This window comes from Tamandua tetradactyla, chromosome 13 (genome assembly GCF_023851605.1).
Source record: "Tamandua tetradactyla isolate mTamTet1 chromosome 13, mTamTet1.pri, whole genome shotgun sequence".
Lineage (NCBI taxonomy): Eukaryota > Metazoa > Chordata > Mammalia > Pilosa > Myrmecophagidae > Tamandua > Tamandua tetradactyla.
This window is the reverse complement of record NC_135339.1, coordinates 88,259,890-88,277,032: the sequence shown is the minus strand read 5'-3', so window position 1 is coordinate 88,277,032 and position 17,143 is coordinate 88,259,890.

The window sequence follows — 17,143 nt, the reverse complement described above, 5'->3', positions numbered from 1 at the left end:
ACGCCTCCAGCCCTGCTCCCACTATCAGGGCCTGCTCTGACCTCTAAGTACCATTTTCCTGGTATTTAACCAGCCAACGCTCTCACATGTTCACCTGCTTCCCAGTGCTTTACGTTCTCTGTTACTTAAGAATTGTTTGTTGAATGAATAAACTGCTTATATTTCTCTGCTCCAACCGTATTGTTCCATAACTCTAGTCCTAGCTAGTGCTAGTCCTCTCTCTAGAATACCTTTCCCTTTCTCATCTGATTTATTCCTGTCCAACTCTCAAGATTCATTCCTGGTATTACCCCCAATAAGTCTACAGTGACGCCTCCCCGTCCCTACTCCTTAGGTTCTTCTTTTTTGTTCCCATAGCTTGTATGTAACTTTATACTGTCCTTATACACATTATAGAGAAATGACCTGTTTGTATCTACCTCTGCTGACTGAGCTCCCCAGGAGTAGGTGTCCTATCTAGTCAACTCTGATTCACTAAGACTAGGCACAGCACCAGCCAACAGGACCACAGTTAAGCACTGTAGGTATGATGACCAAGGCCAATAGGCCTTTTAAATATTTATCAAAATGTTTGAGGCATAAAGATACTGTTGTTGGCGCAAAAATTTTTTACATTAAATATATAAATACATGTGTGGTAACGTATTTATTTATCATAACATTTCCCGTTTTAACCATTTTTGACTTTGCAGTTCAGTGACATTAATTACGTTTACAATGTTGTGGTCATTCATTACCAAAATTTCATTACCATTCATTACCAAAACTTGTTCATCACCCAAAACATGAACTTTGCACCCATTAAACAATAGCTCCCTATTTCTCTAGCACCCCACTCCCCTCCCCCATCTCTGCCTCTGGTAACCCCTCATGTACTTTCTGTCTCTATGAATTTGCTTATTCTAGCTATTTCATAGAAGTGGAATTATACAACATTTGTCCTTTTGTGTCTGGCTTTTTTCACTTAGCTTAATGTTTTCATGGTTCATCTATGTTGTAGCATGTATCAGAACTGAACTTCTTTTTCTGGCTAAAGAATATTCCATTGTGTATGTATACTACAGTTTGTTTAGCTATTCATCTGTTAATGGGTACTTTGGTCAACACTTTTTCTTAATTGCAAAATCAAAACCAAAAATGTTTTATGAAATATCTCCAAAATATTGCAGGGTCAATGTCATTAATTATTAAAATTAGTATTCATACATATTTTGTTACATTATAAAACAATTTGAAGGTTAGACTTTCTCAGTTTGCAAAAACCCTCCCAGTATACATGATGATTTCAGAGAAATCACTGTCAATCAAAATTCATTTAGTTTCTTGCCTCTCAAAGTATTTTCCAAAGCAAAATTAGAAATCTTCCAAAAAACTTTTACAGGAAAAAAATTATACATAAGGTAGATGCAGATGTGGTTTGGGGGGCCCTCCAAAAGTACTTGTGCTTAAGGCCACTGGAGTTCCTAAACAACTTCACTGGTAGAGTGGGGATGCTCAAGGAATGTTTAGAATGAGGTAGTAGGGGGTGATTCAGTGGTAGAATACTCGCCTTCAGTGTGGAAGACCTGGGTTCATATTCCTGGACCATGTACCCCACACCCCCACAATAAGAAGGAATGGGGCAGGAGATCTTCAGTTTGCCAGCGTACCTTCCATGACCTAGTGTCTTACACATAACCAGCCTTACATATAACCAGCCCTTCATGCATTTACCAGCTGGACCTCACAAGGCCCTGAGTTTTTGGCTCCAGGTCCTGATCTTTTAGAATTGAAAGGGAGATTTGAGATTACCTGGTTCAGTCCCTTCCTTCTTAAATGAGAATAATGTCCTCCAGAAAGGAGAATTGACAACATCATACAAAGATAGCAAAGGCCCGAAATAGTATCTGGTCTCCTACTCCCTTCTACACCAAGGAACCTGTAAAAAATTAATGAAATTTCAGGTGCAGACCAGTAGATCCTTAACTTATTTCAAAATCACTAGAGGAGCTTGTTAAGAGTAGATCCTCCAGTCATCTCCAGTTTCTAAATAGATCTGAGGTGGTGCGAAGGACTTGGTATTTTTAATGAGTTAGTGGTTTCCGACAACAGGGATCTATAGGCCACATCTTAGGTCAGTGGTCTCCAAAGACCATCTGCTGGGGTGCAGGAAGAACTACAACTTCTATTTTTTTTTTCAAATCTGAAAAGAAAAGGCAAACTTATGCTTTAAATTTTACTATAGAGATCAACACTGGTGCCCATCCTTGGGTCACTGACAACTGGTATAGTGGGCAAGTTATGCATTAAAAATAAACCATCCCCAAATCTTGGGGGCTTGCAACTTGGGTTTCCAGTTAAAATTTTTCAGTATAAGAATATCCCATATAGTTAGTATAAATATGACCCATGCAACATTTGGGACATATTTATACTAAATTTTTTTTCACTGTTTAACTGAAAAATTAAACTGGGCATCCTCTGTTTTTATTTCTTAAATCTGGCAACCCAACTTACAGCCACAAAGGTTTGTTTCCTTGGCTCACAGTACATGTCAATCATGGCGCTACTGTAGCTCTGTTCCACATCACTTTTACCCTGGGCCCAGGCTGATGAAGTAGGCTCTGGAGCATTGCCAGTTGTCTTAGTTTGCTATGACGAAATACTGCAAAACTGATTGGTTTCATCAGCAGAAATCTATTGTCTTACAATTTTGGAGGCTAGGTCTCCACAGGTCATGCTTTCTCCCAGAGTCTAGAGTGTTCTGGTGCTGGTCACAATCCTAGTGGCTTCTTGGTTTGCATCTCTGCCACTGTTGCATAGTAAACTGCCTCATTCTCTGGCTCCTACTGACTGTGTCCAATTTCCTTGGCTTGTAAGGTCTCCAGTCATATGGATTAAAGCTCACCCTCATTCAGTTTGGCCTCACCCAAATAGGATCTTTGAAGGTCCTATGCACAAAAGAGTGCACACCTTAACTAATCATAGCAGCTTCAAAGGTCTAGTTTACAATTTGGGTTCACACCCACAGGATCATGTATTAGAACTTGAGCATGTGATTTGTGGGGAACATGATGGAATTCCCAACACCTAATTAGGTGGCAGAAGGACAGTCCAAGTGAGATTGTTGAGCCACAGGCTAGCTCATACAGCTTCTGGTCAAAAGTGACAAACATCACTGCCACCCAATATTTTGGGGCCCATAGGGAGCACATGGCTAAGCTCAGCATCAGAGTGAGGGAGTATATTGATGCTCCCCTCAAGGAGGGACAACTGGTACCATGTGTGCACTGTTCTGAAGCATATGGTGGCCTGGATGTGCTATTGGATGCTATCCATGTGGTTAATTTGGGGACCACAAAGATCTTTGGATCATCTTTTCAGTACTCAGTAATCAGATGAGGAGTAACCTTGAAAATCTTATCTGCCACACATTGATCACAAATCATCCATGAATCATCTAGTGATAAAGTATTTAAATGAATTGCCAAGCTTAAAAAAAAATAAATTATGATACTTTGTTTTACAAAAAAATTTCTACATTTTCTCGTTTTCCCTGTGTCCATAAGTAGCTGTCATTAGGATGCTACTTAGTAGATATTTAAAGCTAAACAAAATAAAACCATCTGTTCCTTCAAGGCACAGGTGATGTTTTAACAATGAGTGAGAAAGTAACTGGTTTTCTAAAGAATCTTATAGAGAGAACATTTTTGAAAATAGATGTCTGGAAATCTTCCTATCATTAGGTGATTTTGTTGCCAAAAATGCTGTGCATTGCTTATAAAAACTCATATCTGCACACTTAAAAAACTTAGAAATGGAATTTCCTAACCTCTTTAAATAGCTTCCAAATGGAAAGTTTATTCTTTAAACATATTGAGGAATTCTGATGGGGAAAGTAGTGCAGAGGTGGTGGTGCTGACGGAAGCACGTAAACAGACATCATTTGGAGGCATCCAGCTTCATATGCTCCAGAGACAAACTTTAAGATTTTCACAAAATCTATAAACATCCTAAATGTTTTCTTTAATACCACTTAGATGGTGCCCTCAGAACACCCTTTGTCAAATGCTCTTCGTCAGCCACCAACTGATTAGTTCACCCCAAAAGTATGCCTACAAGATTCACCATTTCCAGGCTGCTGGCAGTTTTTTCTCCTCTCCCCTCTCTCTTATACATCCTGTTTTAAATTTTCTTCATTGACAACAGTCTAGTGACCTTTTCTCCTCAGATCCTATAAACTAGCTCTAAAACAACTGACAGTATCTCTGAGTGATTCCTTTACACTTATTTAATTGGTGTGTAAGAAATATTAACAGGGTTTTAAGAAGATAGAAATGTAGTCAAATTTAAAACCTTTGTGTAATTTGTGGACAGAATTGAAATGAGTGCCTTGACTTGGTGAGTCCTAAGACCATATAATTCTTCCATGTAGATTTAATTTTTTTTTTTTTTCTTACATGGGCAGGCACGGGGGATCAAACCTGGGTCCTCGGGCATGGCAGGTAAGCACTCTTACCTGCTGAGCCACCGTGGCCCACCCAGATTTACTTATCTTTTGAGATATTTTATGCTTTGACAGCTGTTAAAATCAAGTTTTAAAGTCAACTGAACTTAGACTGCAAACTGTTACATCACAAAGTTTTAAACCAAGATTCTCAAAAATAAAGAAGCCTATTCAACTGCTTTGCTCTCTTACTAAAAAAAGTGAGAATAGAACTGTTTTGCTATTAATAAATGAGATAAAAATAATTTAAATATTGTTTTATATTTTTAAAATTTTCTATTTTTGTATTTTTATATTTATGCATTAGTACTACTGCTTCACTTATAAATAAATATGCAAATAGTGGGGTGCATGCTCAGAATATTTTTTTACTATTAATAGTGAGTGACGAAGTTTATAGACCTCTACTTTCAGAAAGATATGATACCAAAATCCAATACTAGCTACTTTCAAAATCAAGAATAATTAGCATATTAGTGAACTTTCCTTTCTTTACACTTTAACTTGACAAAAATAGAATAATTCTGAAGTGTAAGACAAGTCAGATCTTGAAGTGTAGTTTACCGATGTAAAAGAAAGACACTATTGGTTACAACTATGGAATACCATTTCATAGTAAGTCTTCACTTGCTCTTCTATAGATTAATAACATTTAAGCAAAGTATTTGGAGCTATCAAGGCTGCATTTTGTGTTAAAGCGTCAAGCATCACAGCCACGGACTGGACTTTTTTCTGAGCGTTTCTATAACATTTGTCTTCTCCCATGAGCACTGAAGAGAGACTTGAGTTTCTCAGTGCAGGGCAAGGCATCCAGTAATCCATCCATCACCAGTGGATGTTGGGGAAAATGGTAACCACTGGATGAACCACAAGTATTAGCTACATATGACCAATTTTTTACATTTTTCTCCTGTTTTGGAAATCGAGCCAGAATTCACAAATGTCATTATCCATCTGCGCACTTTTGTTTTCCACTTGGAAGACAAGAATATTGCATTTTTAAAGTGTCTGGACTTTTGCTTCTTCTTATCACAAATAAGTTGAGATGCTCTGACCATCCACTGGAGTAAAAGCATCAGGAAGGCCTTGCTTCCCAGAGAGCTTTGAGATTCTGGTACAAAAGGCATTTTATAAGCACAGAATGGAAAGCATCATTTCTCATTTGTATTCATTTACTGCTGTGGCATTTCTCCCTGGAATCTTCCTCTTGTGTGTCGACATTGTGCAAAGGACTGGGCTCACCTACATTTCCAATCTCGTTTTTTTTAAAGACCTAGGAGTAAGCAGGAGAGGTGGCATGTGAGTGTGAAGGGACACTTGATCATGCTGGCAGGTCTCGGGCTTGCTTGTTTATGCATAACACTAGCTGGACTCATTGTTGGGACAACATGAGTCATTGCAGAAAAGCCTTTGTATGAAACCAGTACAGTGTTTTGTGCCTCTTGGCTGCAGTGATGCTGGTCTGCCCTGTTGTCTTCTTATCACATGGCTGGAGGAAGGACTGTCTGAGGGGTCATTTAAACAGAACTGTGCTGGGCAGAGCATAGTCTACACTGGCCTCCATAGCCACAGGAAGCTTCCAGAACAGAGAGCTTCTAACCAAGTTGCTCCCAAGACATGTGGGCAGATCCTTTCTCAGTAGTGGGCCCTGCTTGGAGAGATTTAAGGAGCATCAAGAGATTCCTGTGCAAGAAGACTGCATTGTGTACCTTATCTCCCCAGCAAGAGGATTTGCTTACTGGAGTAGTTGTGGTAGAATTGAGCTTGGAGGGTCTCCCATTCCCACCTCGGAATGTCCTGACATGTGGGGCATTACCCGAGAGGTAGCACCTGGGTGGCATTGCTTAGACCAAAGGCTTGTGTGGAAGAGGAGGCATATCAATGCATATAAATGTGTGTGGGGGGGATAAACAGTGGGGAGGGGTGCCCAAACGGAGGACCCCTTCCTCATACATCTGCCTTGGACCTCCTCTGAGTCTGCAAATCACTTCCTTCTCCTCTTTTGTCTTCTTCTTCAAATCTTTCATCACAAAAATATTTCAAATACATAACTAAGAAGAACAATAAAATGAACTTCCATGTTCCCATCACCATCATCTAGCTTTGGTAATTATCAATACATGGCCAGTGGAGTTCCATCTATCCTACCCCTTCCGCTTTCCCCAGATTATTTTGAAATCAGCTCATTCTTAATTATATGTAGTTTGATCCCCCTGTTGCTTTTTTGGGGCCCTTTTCTTCTGTCCTGTCAATCATGGTCTTAAGACAGGCTGTCTACTGGGTTGGCTCTGAAAAGTAATGTTTCTCAAGAGATCCCTGAGCAGTTTTGAGACCTGTTGGTTGACTGTTGTATGTTCAGTTCAGTCACAGAGTCCTCAGGACAGGCTGGATCAAAGATATCAGCCAAGCACAGCTTTTGTCCTCAATGGTCCTATGACCTTGGGCTGGGTGAGGAGAAGGGCAGCAGCGAGTCCTCAACAATAAAAGGCAATATGTGATAACCCAGAAAGGAGAAGTACAAGCACTGGTACTGGCTCCAAAGAGTGATAAACACCCTGGGCTCAGAGGGGGAGGGGGAGGGTAGGCAGGAAAGGCTCTGAAAGTGAGGCGATTGGAGTGGGGGACTTTGAGCGGCACGGTGCCCTTGAGGTAGAAATAAACTACCTTGCCAAATGTAGAATCCCCTTGAACTAGACCAGGTGGTAGGAGATTAGACTTTTAAAGTAACCCCCAGGTTCTTTCTACCTTAACAACTAGGCAATTTGTATTTCTAAGTAAGACGGAAGAGATAATTGGATTTCTAGAAGCATGACTATTAAGAACAAACTCCAGAGCACAATTAGGCAACCTTTTAGGAAATCAAAGTAGGCTTGATAGAAATTAGGCAGCAGGTATAGTAGAAGAAAACTGAGATAGACACCTGAAATAAAATGGAATCTGGTCCACCAGCCAGCTAACACACTGTTAAACCTGTAAATGAAGCTTGTCTACATAAAACTGAAGTTAAGCCATGAGTGTTTTTCACCGAGTTCTGAAAATGCCATTTTCCCCTCTAGCAGTGAAATAAATGGACAGAAAATTCTTAGCATTGCCTTCATGTTGGGAATAACAAAAAATATGTTGCTTTGGCAAAATGCTCACATTTTGTATATGAAATGGAGTAGTAAAATATTTCAAAAGAATATGGTTTTCATTATAAATGTAATCAGGTTTATTTTAGAAAATTTATACAGTAGCAAAATGTAAAAAAGCAAGAAATCCACTGTCCCCATACTCAAAGAAAATCATCTTTAAGTTTGCTGTCACATAATGATTTGTGATGTTTTCAACACTGAAAAACATCAGTTATTCATTCCCTACCCACCCCCAATTCATGGTACTTATCAATGAGTTTTGGTAATATCTCATTTGACTTTTTAAGAGGCAGTTCTCCTTTTGAACTCAGATTTCAGAAGGGACACAGCAGATCACCTCTATATCAAATGGGGAAATAAAGTTAATTCTCAGATACACATGAAGTCAGACTTGTGCTAACATTTGCTGGGCCTGCCTGAGGAAAATTACAAAGGGAGACCAACATAGCATATGACTAAATATTTAAAGTTGTATATTACAAATTATAATAGCTAACATAGCTAAACATTATACATCAGCTTTATGTAATAGCTAAATTATTATTATAATTTAACTATAGCTAACAAATTATTAAATAAAATATGTTCTATCCTTCTACCCTGATAAACAGACCCTCATAGCAGAGGCCCATTGGCTACCCTGCAGGTGTCAGGGTGCACACACCAGGCCCCCTGAGGGACAGGCCTGAGAAGGTTTAGGGTCTGGTAGTATTGGAGTGTAGGAATAGAAAGGTGAGTAAAACAGTCTAGTGGGGAGACAAAGAAACTTTCAAATAAGTACCCCCCAAGGCATGAGCTTGCAACTATGAGTTGACCCAGCCAGGAAGTTAGGGAGGAGCTAATTAGGCAAAAAGGAGAGAGAAGAGAATTCTCTTTTCTCTTATGCCAAGGGAAAGCATGGGCAATGTCCTGGCCACAGTGGAGGGCGTGGCCAGTGGGTGGCGGGCACTGAAAGATGGCTACGAGAGGGGGGCAGGGCAGCAAGGAGCCGCTGGTGTGACGTGAGGCTGGAGAGGCAGGAGGAAACCAGACTGGGAAAGACCTCTGAGGCCTTATCAAGAAGCATCTCTTTCTCCTCACTGATAGGCATTAAGCAAGGGATCACATGATCAGGGTAAATGGGGCCAGACCTGTTGCTCATTTGGACCAGCGAGGTAGTGGAGGGAAAGGAGAAGGGTAAGTAGGCTCCAGCCAGCCTTAGAAAGGAAAATGGCCAGGACATTGGAGATGGATTGGATGAGGGTTGAGGAGGAAGTAGTTATCAGGGATACCCGTTCGGATGAATGGGATGGCCAAGCTGGGGGCATCGACAGCAGATGACATTTGAGAGGTAGGTGGCTCATGAGTTGAGTTTGGGACACCTGCAAGGAGACATCAGGTAGGTAGGAGGATATACCAGGCCTGCTGCGAGAAAAGGTCTGGGCTACAGACTTAAGTGTAGCAGTCACCTCCATGTGGATGCTTGGAGAGAAACTGCCTGCTTACCTGTAAAATTAACCCAAGCTTTCCAAACTGATAAGAACTTTAAAAATGAAACCACATGAACAGTGAACTAAATGAGAAAGCAAAACCTTCTAGTGATGTCAGCTCTGACAGGCTTGTCATAAACAAATCACCTGTGACAATCGAGAGGCTTGGGATTAAGTTTGTTACTGTTGCACAGGCTCTTTCTGTGCTTGTGAGTTTAAATTAGATTCTTGTTACTTGCACACCATTTTGTGGCATGTATTTGTAAATATATGTTGCCAGCATATTTTATGCTTCAGTTAATTTAGTTGACATCTAATTTAGTTGACATATAAAAATCAAATCAATTTTCAAACAACATACCCATAAAATAAGTGAAATGCCATAATAGGTTTCAAGAAATTAAAATGTAATACATTTAGGCTTCTCTTCGAAAGCAATTTCATCTAGAATAGTAGATATTGTAAATGTAATTTTTTACGAACCCCTGTCAATTATACAATAATAGATGCCACTACATGTATTTGGAAATATATTGCTTGGAGTAGTTTGTTTTGACAAATGAAAATTTTTTCAGGGTTTCCTTTAGAATGTCAAAGAGTCTAAAAATGAACACTTCGTGTTTTGATGTTTAGGCTGTAATTAAGCCATGACAATGATTATTACTTCAGATATAAACACTATCAAATTTTCATTGGGTGAGTTCGTCATAAATTAATGTTAATGTTGAATTATGTTATGTTGATTATCCCGTTTGCTTATGTTTCCTGTCATTTTCCAGTTGTCTGCTTGAATCTTGTTTTTTAATAGTGAGTTAGCAATTGATAATGTGTATTGATTTCAGTTTTGCTTCTAATTTGCATTTTTATCTATCTGGTTTATTTGGCTTAATCATTTTATTTTTAAGCAGTTGTACAATTTGTTAATTTAGCTTGATGATTAAATTTGGCTTCTAAAGAGTTTGTTTTAGAAAATTGCCCCTGAAGTAAATCAGTGTTTGGCATTTCCAACATGTCAAAAGGGCTGGTCTCTTAAAGATAACTAGAAACATTAACTCAATTCCGAACAATGTTTTCATATTTTGGAACCTCTGACTATGGAGAATTGCATATTCCAGTAGGTGGTGCAAATTGACTCCATTTCAAATGGAAATGTAATTTTAAATTGTGATGTGACTCTTTTCACTGTATAAATAATATTTCAACATGTTTGTTCAACTGCAAAATTATTTTCCTCTGTTTCTAAAGGAAGCTCAATTAAACCTCCATGTTCATTTTTCTTATGTTTTGTTCCACAAGTGCCATTCTGAAGATCATTGTTACAGAACAGGTAAAAGGGGAAATCAGGGAGAGAAAAACTGGGGAGACCTATCAAAAATTACAAATACAAAGAACAGTCATTTGCTTCTGTGCTTCAAGTCCATAATAAAAAAGACCGTAAAGTCAGTGTTACTGTTAATCTGATAGTTAGTATGCCTACACAATAAACTTCCAATGCCATCTTTGTTAGTTTATAAAAATCTGGGGTACTTCAGTTCCAGGAAGCTGATGTTCTCACATAAGCACATAACATATGGAAATTCATTATGGCATATTTTTTAAATTAATGTTTACATTTATCACAGTAATACAGGTGCAAGAGATACAGCAAAATGTGGGGTTAAAAGCAGGGGTTTGGGGGCTAATCTGTCTGAGTTGGAGTCCCTCACCCCTCCTTGTGCCCCTGGTTCCTTTTCTGCAGAATGAGGATCTTTACAGTACCTACTTCATAAGGTTGATATAAAAATGGGCACATACAAAAATCATTTAAAGCATGTCTGGCCTACAGTAAGCCCTGTATAAGTATTAACGCTACCCTTTTAAAAGTAAAATAGCATAAAAAGATTATAACAAAAAAAAGCAGTTCCTCACCACGTCCCTCTGTTTCCCCAGTGTCACTTTCTGACCTGTGGTGGATAGAGTTATACGTTCCAGTTTAGACATGTCCTTAGTCTTAATGGATAGCTCTGTGAGTATGAACCCATTGCAGAGAGGATCTCTTCAAGATGTTACATTAGTTAAGGCACAGCTCAACTGAATGAGGGTGGTACTTAATCTGGATAACTGGAGCCCTTTATAAGCAAAAGAAATTAGACATGGTGAGAAAAGCCAAGGGGAGGAGCTTGAGGTCAATAGAACCCAGAAGAGAAAGGAGAGGATATGGCGGCCATGGGACCTGGGGCAAGCGTACAAGCCAAGGAACCCCAAAGATCACGGCACCCTGCACCAGAATGTTACAGACTTTGGAGAAAAAGCTTTGCCTTGCTGATACCTCAATTTTGTTCTTCTCCAGCCTTAAAACCATAAGCCGATATATTTCCATGGTTTAAGCCAACCCATTGTGTGCTATTTGTCATAGCAGCTTGACAAATCAAGATACAACTTGACTATTTCCTCTGTTAGTTAATACCAGAATTGTGAACATTATATTTATACAGCTATTTCTTGGTTTGTCAGTTGTTTATATTATTTTCTATTTACAGCCATGATGAATCAGACAGATGAGAACTCAATTGTAATCAACCCCCCACCCTTTTCCATACACTCCCCATGTAGCTTTGGCTAAATAGCAAATCAGTTCTTTATTGCAACAAATATTGTTAAATGCTGAATTAGCTGCTCTCTAGGCCCATGTCTCTTTTCTTGAATTCTCATCATTTTTTTCTGGAGTTACAAATATGTCAGTTTTATGTTTGTTTGTTTGTTTGTTTTGTATTTATCATTACATTTTTCCTTAACGTGTTGTTACATGTTTACCAATAATAAGTTCCATGTGATCAGACATAGGAGTTCTTTTTTGTTTTGTCTTTTTTTGGTTCTGTTTTTCCTCTTTTACCAGAAGTCCAGCATCCTTCTGCTCCAGTCTGGAGTGGGTTTCCATCATGCTGAGATCCCTTTCTTTCTTGAGCTGGATTCCCCAATTCCTGCATTTTGTCCTTGTTTAAGCATATCTTTCAATTGCTTCTTGAGACAAGGTACATAGGAGATTAAAATTTGAGTTCTTACATATGCAAAAACATATTTGCTCTATCCTCATTATTCTGATAGATAGTTTGGCTGGGAATAGAAATTCAGATTGAAGATTGTGTTTATTCAGTATTTTGTAAGACATCCTTGTTCTTTTTTCAGCGTTGCTTTTGAGAAATCTTATGCTGCTCTGAATCCTTCATTCCTCCATTTTAGTTTGAAAATGTCATGCCTACAAAAAAATCTAAATAACAGACCAGTGAACACCTGAATACCACATATCTAGATGCATTATCATTAAAACCTTGCCACACTGGTTCCTCTGTTCTCTTCTCTCTTTCAACCTATGCATGCATATCTTCAAATATATATCTGTACATGTATAATCTACTCATTGAAAGTTGTAGACATCATAACACTTCCATCATAAATATTTCAGCAAAACTCTTCTAAGAATGAGGACTTCTGCCTACAATACTGTTATCACATTATTTAACACTGACACAATAATATCCAATATTCAGGCCATATTACAATTTCCCTATGGTCTCAAATCATCCCTTCCGACTGCCTTTCTTCTTTTTCTGATCCAGATTGGAATCAAGGAGCCCACACTACATTAGTTTATTGTAATGGACACTATTAGTGCCCTGCCCAGATTCAGAGACTTTTCAGCATGTTCTGTACAACTTCTTCAGTGGCCAATATCTGCCTCCTTGTACCTGAGGGTCCTTTACCTGAATTGCAGGTGATTAGACTCTCACTAACCTGGCTTTCAGCTCTGTGCACCCTCATCTCTGAGTCTCATCTCCCCAAGTGTGAAGCCTCTCAGGTTAATTTTTCGCTGACAGTGATAAAGTGGTCATGGAAGGGGTAGCTGTTTGGCTATATGGGTGGAACAGGAGAGAATTTAACCACTCTGTATGCAGATTTTCAACCTACCCTTATTTTAAGCCCCTACCTTGTCCATGACCTCCACGGTATTTGTGACTCCAGGTCTTGGCTCACTGGGGCTCTGTGCCACCTGGCTGAATTCCTATCAGCATTTCTATGAACATCTGGGATGTACCTGCTGCTCTTTGCTACATCAGCTACTGTTTCTCCATCTGCTTTCTACAATCTAAAAGTTTTGCAGAAATCCCAATTATTATCTCTTGTTTTGGTCTCTTTGTTCTTGTGAGTTTTTTACACCTTTCAAAAATGCCTCTATTGGATTATTTATAGAGGGAAAGGAAATAGAAACATATGGCCAATTTGCCATGTTTAGTCAGAATTGTTTCTGTAGCATGTTTTTAATAGAAAAAAAGTCAGTCATTTGTTCATTCATTCAAGAGTATTGAGCACCCACTGCATGCCAGGGATGTGATGGTGATAGGAAAGCTTGAATATATGTCTTATTACAGATTGTGCTAGGTGCTTTGAAGGAAATTAAGAGGTTTTCTACAGTTAGGAAGGGACCTAACTTAGTCTTGAGGGTCAGGGAAAGAGTCCCTGAGGAAGTGGTGTTTTAGATCTGAAGGATAGAGAAACACTGAGTAGGTCAAGGGGCAGGGTGGGAGCCTGGGGCTTGGGGAAAACATTCTGGTCAGAGAAATGTCCAAAGGTCCGTCATAGCAAAGGGCACACTTCACCGAGGGAGGGGAGAACGGGAGGGGATTAAGGGTGTGAGACACTGCAAGCGGGGCAGGACAGTTGGCAGCTTCTGGGATACACCAAGGGTTATGTCTTTATCTTCAGAGTAATAGGTGTCACCAAAGGGATTTTAGGAGCTGATGTGGTCCTTCCTTTTCATGCTCTAAGACCACAGGGTACACGATGGTCTGAGCAGTGGAAGGAGGTGTGACGATGACACCCAAGTCTCCAGGGTGTGGAATTGGATAGATGGTGGTGCCATTCACAGAGGTAGAAAGCTCCAGAAAGCTCTTAGGCATAAGAACTATCTGGAACAACCGAAATGTCCATCAACAGGAGAACAATCAAATAGATTATTGCAAAGCAAATTTAGAGCAGCTGTGGCTTTCACCAACAGAAGACCAGAAAGTCAAACAGATTAAGGAGAAAGAACGTGGTCATGATTCTAGAAAATAGGGTCAGGGTCCAGATCATGGAGCCAGTGGTCAACAAAAGATTTTTCTGATAAAAATCCCAATCTTAGCCTTGGGAGGACTGGGCACTGGAGAAGGGGGGCTCTGAGGAAGGAAACTTCGAGGATATTGGATAAGCTCCTCCTTTTCAAAAGTGTAAATCACCATTTCCAAGGGAAGCCAACCGCCCCTGGAGGACTGCACCTTTCCAGGTGGCCACACGGAAGATCTGATCAGCCTCCACCTGGAACTGAGATCCAGGTGGCATGTAACTGATACACCTGTCTGGAATGTGGGACAGGCCAGCCAAAGCCCAGCAGCCACTAGGTAAGAAGGGTCCTCGGATTGCACTTACATCCAGCAAAGGGCTGTCCTTAACTACCTTTCTGGTTAAACTCTCCCACTTCCCAGCACCAGCCCAAACTGCAGCACCACCCTCTCCCACTCTATCTGTCGAGGTTCAGGTGTGGAACAGAGCTTCCCCCAATGGCCTATTTGGAAATGCTTTAATGAAAGAGCTACTCTGTCGCCACCATGAGAACTAAAAGACAGGAGAGGCACGGTGTCCCTAGACCCAGTGAAGAGGCAACCACAAGTCGGGGGATGGGAGTGGTGAAGTAGCAACTGCCAAGCGACAGCGCCAGAGCAGGAAGGAAGCAGGAACAAAATATGCCAGCTTTTCTCTCCTTTCACTGCTCCCATCTCCTATTGCCCAAACCCATCTGGAAGCCAGAGAGCAAAGGAACCCAGGTGAGGCTGTGCGCAGGGAACTGCCTGCTAGCAGGGCAGACAGGGCACAGGAGGATGGAGAATGGCAAGGGAAAGAGGGCAAATGGAAAATCATGGGCACCTGTTCCTTCCTGAATCACCTGCACCCTCACCCCTGCTGTAGCAGGGACCGCAGACCGTGCTGGCCCAAACTGTCAGGAGATGCCTGCCCATGAGCACAGCCTGGATCTCAGGATGGACCCAAGTCCCTCTATGCACACAGGACCTGGCAGGGAGGCTCGCGCCCACCCACCCTCCGAACAAACGTGGACACTTCTGCCCAGGCCAAATGAAAATGGCTTTTGGATTACCCACCATTTGGCAGGATTATCTGCACCATTGCTTCTGGCCATTAGTGAGGCGAGCCAGGAGGTGACTAGATTGTCCTTGATTTTCCCCGATGACCTTGTGGAGAGTTGATTGCAGTCTGTGTGTGGAAACAGAAAATGGTTGGCTGTCATTCTTTTCCTTACTCACGCTCAGCAACGTTTGATCTCTGGTCTGTGGCTGGAAGCCCCATTGAAGAGCCTGTTATTGCCTGTGATTCTTCATGGAGACTCGAGATCAGACAGAAGCAAGGCTTTCCGCTAAGAGTATGGTGAGGAACCCATACTTGCCGTTACCCTTCCAGTCCTGATTTGGTGCTCTCGGTCCCTTCCTTCTTACTACAGGTCCTCACCTCTCCCCATCACATGCCACCTGGCTGGGCCCCCACCCCAAGTCATGAAACGGACAGAGGCCAACACAGCTGCAGCAGAGGAGGAGGCCGAGAGGGGAGGGCAAAATCGGAGGTCAGTGCCTGCAGGAGCTGGCACAGAAACCAGTGACAGGAATTAGGGTGTCTTCCTGAGGGGCTCCCCAGATCTGCATGGAGAGCATCTGTTTCTGTCGCAGCCTCCTTTAAGGCCCCCAAACCCTCACTCCACCAACAGGCTTCCATGGCTTTCGTGGCTGCCTCAGAGCTGTACGTTCCCTGGCTCTGGTTCTGCCTGTTGCTGATTTTGCAGGTCCTCTATTCCTTCTGCCCCCAGCCACCACTGCGTTCCCACGGCATCCTGACAAAATGCATGCACTTTGAGGAACCACTAATACAGTGTAAAGAGCTAACATTTATTTATTTATACCTGTCTATGTGCCAAGCACTTTTCTGAGTGTTTTGCCTGTATCAGTGGCTTCAACCCTTACAACAACCCAAAGAAAGATGTAGGGTACTATTATCATTATCTTCATCTTACAGATGAGAGAACTGACACACAAAGAAGTTAAGTAACTTGCCCAAGATTGCACACCTAGTAAGCAGCAGCACTGGGATGCAAAACTAGGCTGGATACCCCAAAGCTTGTATGCTTGCCCCTTGGGGTTTTTCCCAGAGTCTGCTGATGCTTTCACCTTACTGCATTGGAAAAGTTTCCTGGTGTCCAGAGAATTGAAGCGTTAGCACCCGAAGTTGCTCTTGTTTTCCAATATGACTTAGAGAACAGACCTCAGATAATTCTGGGTGGACTTTTAAAAACCTTGTTTTACTTCACTGGGGACTGGGTTAGAACAGAGGTTCTAACAATTTTTTTTGGACTGCAGAATACAGCTTTACCTAAAATCCAGAAGACATGGACATCAAAGATAACAGAACAGAAATGCCTATTTTCAAACAAAAATATGTAACTTTGCATTAATGATATCTATATGGTGATTAATAAGGGGATAAATGAAAACTACAATTTAGAAACATTATTCAGTAAAACAGAATTGGTGGGGCTTCTGACATTTGCTCTTTTGAAATTTTCATAATGACTTTGTCCCCTGCCTGCCATACCCCAAAGACTGGGCCCCGAGGATAACAAATGAGCAGGTCCTGTCAGCAAGCAGGAAGCCACAGGAGGGGAAGAAAGGGTTGCTCAATCCTAGGAGCCTGCGCCTGGGGGCTGTCTCTTCCAGCTGGAGACAAAGCCCAAATTTTAGGATGAGCAGAGGGGCTGCAGTGGGACCTGGGATTTGCCAAAAGAAGCCCTTTCCAGAGAGAGGCAGGTGGTGTTTGGAGGTAAGTTTAAAACCGGAATAGGTGGGTTGGGGCTGGAGTAGGTGGGTACCTGGAGAGTCAATGGGAAGCAGGCGTCCCCCTTTCCCTGCTCAGCCTGTCCAGGCTCAGCCTCCACCAGCTCAGTCTGTGGGCAGCATCAATGGCACCCAGCCTGGACGCAG